This window comes from Pongo abelii, chromosome 6 (genome assembly GCF_028885655.2).
Source record: "Pongo abelii isolate AG06213 chromosome 6, NHGRI_mPonAbe1-v2.0_pri, whole genome shotgun sequence".
NCBI lineage: Eukaryota > Metazoa > Chordata > Mammalia > Primates > Hominidae > Pongo > Pongo abelii.
In genome coordinates, this window is record NC_071991.2 from 12501 (window position 1) to 19176 (window position 6676).

At 43.9% G+C, this 6676-nt stretch overlaps 1 long non-coding RNA gene across 1 annotated transcript in view; it reads right to left on the reverse strand.

The window, feature by feature from the left end:
• The window catches only part of LOC129053681 (uncharacterized), a 3654-nt gene extending 172 nt beyond the window's left edge, over positions 1 to 3482 (reverse strand). Inside the window, exons 1-3 of the long non-coding RNA XR_008518449.2 lie at positions 3140 to 3482; positions 1640 to 1835; positions 1 to 170 (exon numbers count right to left, since the gene is read on the reverse strand). The exon at positions 1 to 170 is cut by the window's left edge and continues 172 nt beyond it. This is a non-coding gene — a long non-coding RNA (uncharacterized LOC129053681). The remainder of the gene's footprint in view (positions 171 to 1639; positions 1836 to 3139) is intronic.
• Positions 3483 to 6676: the final 3194 nt, after the last annotated feature.

Genomic DNA, 6676 nt, shown 5'->3' on the forward strand with positions numbered 1-6676 from the left:
GGTTGCTTCCCTTGGCAGCCAGCCCCACTGAGGCTGTCCAGGTGCCCCCAGCCATCAATCATTTCATTAGCATATGAAAGACACATCACTTTCTACATTCCCAAGGCTTAGCGCTGTTTCAGGACACTGCGGCAGAGAGCACACATTAACTCTTATTATGTTCCAACAACCTATAAAATGGAAGAAAATATCTGCACATTAGATACTTCATTAGTGTCTGTTATCCAGAATGTATAAATAACTTTTACAACTCCACAACAAAGACAACCCAATCTAAAAATTGACAAGAAACTTTAAAACACACTTCACCAACAAGCACATGAAAAGATGATTAACATCATTACCACAATTAAAACCATAAAGAGATACCCCTTAACTCACACAAGAATACTTACACTAAAAAGTAACAAGTGTTGACAATGATTTGCAGAAACTGGAACTCTTAAACACTGCTTGCGACAATATGAAATAGTGCCGCCTATGTGTAAAATAATTTGGTGTTTCTTCATAAAGTTACAAATAGACTTACCATATGACTCAATGATTCCATTCCTAGTTATATGCCCCAAAGACCAGAAAACAGCTGTTCAAACAGAAACCTGTATGCTCTTTAAATGTGTCAATGTCATAAATATGCAGGAAAGTCTGGGGAACAGTTCCAGGAAACAAAAATTGGATCAGAATGAAAAAAAAACACATTATACTCCCAAGTGTGGCAGGAGGTGAAAGTGAAGTGAGTTTCTGGACTGAATTATCATGTAGGAACAATGCTGATTTCCTGATCTAGGGGTTATGTGGTAGTTACCTGGAAGAGTGTCCATGCTTTTGGTACAATATACTGGAGTATTTTGTGAGTCATTGCAAATCTGGTACAACAATAACTGTTGGGGAATCTAAGGGAAGAAACAACTTATACTTTATACTACTACTGGAAGTTTCCTAGAAATATGATATTATTGGAAAAGTAAATTACTTTTTAAAACAACCATATCAATACCATGCCAGGAAAGCAGACACATCATCAAAATCCATTACAGAGGCTATAGTTCAGCCAAAGCTGTAAAACCCTTAAAAAAGTCTCAATGTCAACAGAGTCCACTTAGTAGATATTATTACATTTATTAGTATGAGAGGCTACTGTGTGGATATATTAGTGTTAGGGAACGGTATCGATATCGAGATTAGTGTTAGGGAATGGTGTGGATATTGTATTGGTGTTGGGGAACGGTGCAGATATTAGTGTTAGGGCATGGTGTGGATATTATTACATTAGTATTAGAAGAGATGGTGTGGATTAGATCAGTGTTAGGGCATGGCGTGGATTTTATCACATTAGTATTAGAAGCAACGGTGTGGATTAGATTAGCGTTAGGGCATGGGGTGGATATTATATTGGTGTTAGGGCACAGTGTGGATATCATAGTAATATAGGGCACAGTGTGAATATTATATTAGAGGCTACTGTAAGAATATATATTAGCAGCCACTGTGTCTTGGACGTTGACAATGATATTAGGGTGTACTCCAAACAGTGAGATTTGGGGGTTTTATTTTTCTAGATCAATTTCTTCCTCTGCTGAGTACTCTAAAGACTCACTCCTCGGCACTCAGGGCCGTGGACAGGAAGCTTTTTACTCACCAACGAAGAACACCAAGTTAACACGACCCTCGTGCTGCCCTGAGGAAGTTTAAGCTCCTCGCTGGTGCTGACACCTCAGCAGCAAGTTGGTTGGGGCGGGATCGCGCGCCCTCTGGTGGCGCCATGGTTCAGCACAGACGCTCTTGCTCACAGTTTCTCGGCGGATGTGCGCCCCCTCCTGGCTGTCCTGAAATACCTATAAAATTCAATATTCAGTTTATTCAGTGTCAAAATTTTGGAAATTCAAACCGAAATAAAGGCCACTATATCCATATCCTTCACATACATAGTGATGGAAGAATTATTTGGAAGCCACACAGAATGAAAAGACTGTATACAGAAATTAAAACACGAAAACCTACTCAAAATAGTCCAGAGGCTACAATTTGAAATGCAAAACTATAAATAATCTAAAAGAAAACGTAAGTGACATTGGATTTGGTGTTGAGTTTTAACACATAGCATCAAATGCCAATTCGTGAAAATACTGAGAACACAAACTTTATAAAACTAAATTTTCTACTGGGAAAAACCCTATTCAGAGAATAGGTCAAAGCCTAGGAGAAAAAAATAAACTTAACTCTTGTTATGGGTTAATAACAAAGCTTAATAGAGTTAACATATTTCACCTAATCTAAGATGCCAATGATTAAAAGACATTATTATATGCACCATCACAAATAGGCTGCCAATTAAACCGACTTTCTGAATAACACACAAATGTGAATTAACTTCTATTAATGTCAGGAAAGTAAAATGAAAAATAAATTATGGATTTGATATGTTAAAGCAAATAAGGCGGGGGGGGGGGTTAGCCTGAGGCCTTCCCAAAGCAAACAGAAACCAAACTTGGAGGCATCTAAACTGACTTAAAAAAATTAACACACCAACCACAGTCAATGCCAAAAAGCCCAGCAGCCAGCTGGCTGTATGACTAGGGACGCTGAGGGAACCATCCCCACAACAGGGGTCGCCTAGCTGGAGCCACTGAGGAGCCTCACTTAGGGGCCACCCTAAGAGCTCGAAGCCCCGAGCCGTTTTCCGTTCTGGTGCTTCCTGCGTGATTCATGAATCATTCCTTTGCTGAAATAAACTCCGCTTAAATTTATTTTAAAAATAAGTCCAGTATTTACACTTACATTACAGTTGTGAAAACCCAAATCTACATCTGCCCTTCAATATTTTTCAAGTACTTTAACACTGTAAGAAAAACGAGCCACTGGAACACAAATAAAAGCAAGTCGTGGGGTGCGCGTCTCCCTAGGGCTCCCCGTGCTGCCCTCAGGGTTTCGACCTTCTCTGTCCCGGACCCACCCCAAACAAACCTAAATTGGTCAAAAATTAAAAAATGAAACAACTCAGGTATGCTGTAATAATAAATAACAAAGCCACTTAATGAAGGCCACTTTGTAAAATGAAAGAAATACAACTTGAGAAAGTGGAGCGCAAGGCAGCGCGGCCTCCTCAGCACGCAGCCGGGACAGAAAGCTTTTTCCTCACCTCTCCCCGGGCAGCCTCGGGGGCCGTGAAGCCACAGCTTCCCCAGCCGTTCCTGACGAGCTGAGGAGAAGGAGGCTGGGTCGTCCCTGGCCACGGTCCCCAGGTGTTCCTACAGAGACAGTGGCGTCTCCCGAGTGGGCCCCGAGAAGGAGAAGACGGTCCTCTCAGGCGTCGCTGTAGGGATGGCGGCGCCTCCTGGGTAGGTCCTGAAGAGGCGGTTCGGCTCTGCCCCCTGGAGGCGCAGGGCGACTGGGCCGGAACCCGGGCGCCTCTTGAGGTTTTGTGCGGCGGCATCGCGCCACCTGACGGCCGTCGCGGGCGGTGCAGGATGCTCAGGTGCTCGCGGTGGAGCTGCGGCCTCGCCCCTCCGGTGAATCTCCGAAGTCCACTGTTCTGACAATTACACGCCATGACTTTTGAAAAACCAGCTGAGGCCGGGCGCCGTGGCTTCACGCCTGTAATCCCAGCACTTTCGGAGGCCGAGGCGGGCGGATCGCGAGGTCAGGAGATCGAGACCAACCTGGCTAACACGGTGAAACCCCGTCTTTACAAAAAAAATACAAAAAAATTAGCCGGGCGTGGTGGCACGCGCCTATAGTTCCAGCTACTCTGGAGGCTGAGGCAGGAGAATCGCTTGAACCCGGGAGGGGGAGGTTGCAGGGAGCCAAGATCGCACCACTGCACTCCAGCCTGGGCGACACAGCGAGACTACATCTTAAAAAAAAATAAGAAAAGAAAGAAAGAAAATCAAGCTGAAAGGGAGATAAGAAGAAAAGTAGATGGCCAACTGACAAAAGTCAATTGACATCCTATGTATCAGAAATTATGAAAAAATTGGAAAACTGGAGTATGTCATTTTAGAAAAGCAATACCGTTTACAGTGGCACCCCTCACAACTGAAGTTCTTAAGTACAAATCTTTAAAATAAATGTACAAATATGCATTCATCAAACTTAGAAACACCGTTCAATGAAATCAAACAAAATGTAACTAAATGCACAGATGTTCCTTATTCAGGACTGGTAGAGTCAATATTGTGAAGATGAAAATTTTTTCAAATTTGATTTATAAATTCAGTGAAGTCCAAATCAAATTCTCAGAAAACTGTTTTGGTTTTGTTTGTTTTAGAGACAGAGTCTTGCCCTGTCATCCAGGCTGGATTACAGTGCTACAATCACAGCTCACTGCAGCTTGGAACTTCTGGACTCAAGCAATCTTCCTGCCTCAGCCTCCCAAAAAGCTAGGACTACAGGCACATGCTACCATTCCCTGCTAACTTTTAAAAAATATTTTTAGAAGGCCAGGCGCAGTGGCTCACGCCTGTAATCCCAGCACTTTGGGAGGCCGAGGCGGGTGGATCATGAGGTCAGGAGATCAAGACCATCCTGGCTAACACAGTGAAACCCCGTCTCTACTAAAAATATAAAAAAATTAGCCGGGGGTGGTGGCAGGCACCTTTAGTCCCAGCTCCTGGGGAGGCTGAGGCAGGAGAAAGGCGTGAACCCAGAAGTTGGAAGTTGCAGTGAGCCGAGATTTTGCCACTGCACACCAGCCTGGGTGACAGAGCGAAACTCTGCCTCAAAAAAAAAATATATTTTTAGGCAAAGGGAGTCTTGTTATTTTGCCCAGGCTGGTTTTGAACTCCTGGCCCCAAGTGATCCTCCTGCTTTGGCCTCCCAAAACACTGAGATTACAGGCATGAACCACTACACCCAGCATTGTTTTTAAACCTAGAATAGGCAACATTGAAGACGTACAAAGAACTCACACATCTGGATCACAACACATCAAAAAACTAAAGCAGTGAAGATAATGTGATGCTGGTGAAGGAACAGACTAACAGATGAATGAAAATTGGCCCAAAATAGACCCAAGTAAATGCAGTAAATTGATTTTGGCAAAGGGACAACGGACATTCAATGGAGAAAAAAAAATGTGTGTTTCACCATGGGTGATGAAACAATGGGAACCATATGAGGAAAAATGGACAAAATAGAAACCCTATAACTTATACAAAAATTTGTTCAAAATAGTTCATAGGCTTACATTTAAAATGCAAACCTGTAAAAATTTTAGAAGAAAATGAACATGACCTTCTATTTCATGATGAGTTTTTAGTTACAACCACAGAAGCCAGTTGAGGAAAGAAAAAAATGGATAATGTAAACTTTATTAAAAATAAAAATGTGTACTCTGACAACCTCCAGGGTGCTGAGACCAGACCAGGGTGGGGCAGAGGCACTGCAGAATTTCCTTCCTAAATCAGGTGCCTTTTAAGATGTAAAAGTGTTGCTGTCTTTAATTGTTCTGGATTTTGTGTTCTTTTTTATTGTAAGTTATTGCCACGTCATACATGAAGGATTGTCCCTGAGGAATAACATAGAGATCTGCCATCCAGTTCCCCAAATCCTGGAATGATGACCCTGAAGGCTCTGACCACACGTGGCACAGACACGCCTTTAGGACAGTCTTCCTCTAGGCCTCAGCCACACATTCGAAGAGCTGGCTGGGTTGAAGAGAGGTGCAGGCTTTTGACCACGCTGATGCAGTAGGCCTCAGTGACAAAGCCTCCCATCTGCTGAAGGCCTGGCCCTGGCAGGGCACACTCCTGTGGACGTCACAGGTGCTAACACACTTAATTCTCATGGAACCTCTATTAGGTCACACCCCTGCTGTCCGTCTCATGAAGGTGAGCTCACTGGGGGACAGAGAGTTTAAGTGATGTGCCCAAGGTCACTCATAGGGCAAACAGAAGTCTGAGGTATATAGACTGCATGCACTTCAGGGTCTGAGCACTTAGGCCCTATGATGCTAGTGTGCACACTGCAGCCTGGCCCTGCCGTGAGCCTGCTCCTGTAAGAATTATGCAAGTGTGCACACGGCAGCCTGGCCCTGTTCTGAAAAAGAACCATCACTGCAGCACCACCAGGGATTCAGGCCCCCGTCTGTTCCTACACAGCACCTGCACTTCCTCTGTCCAGTATCTTCTCCCTGAGGCCTGAGTCCATGAAAACAATGAACTCAGCACACGGTCACCACTAGGCAAGCTTTGTAGGGCATTTGAATGCTTAATTCAGTGAATGAATTAATAATGCAGTACTCAAGAAATAATGATGATGACGATGATGATGATGATGATGGTAACAGCTATGAATTACTCTGAGCCAGGCACCAGGCTTAGAACTTTCTATGGATTATCCAGTAGATTCTTACAAAGGATCAAATGCAATAGGTACTATTTTTATCCACACTTTAGAAATGAGGAAACTGAGGTGCAGGTAAGTTGGGTAACTCCTTTAAATGAATGAACTAACACAAAGCTGGCCTCTTCCTTCAGAGAAAACATCAAAGCAGCCTCTCTTGGCTGGGACTAGACCATGGCCAGAGTCCTCAATATCCCACCTTGGGCATTATCGGAGTAGGGGCAGGGCAGCGGGACAATAGGGTAGGCCTCTCAGGTAATAGCAAAGCCTCTGACCACCTGGTCCCTGCTCTGAGCTTCCTAGGAGGCTGCTGGGGGAGATGACTGGTCCAGGA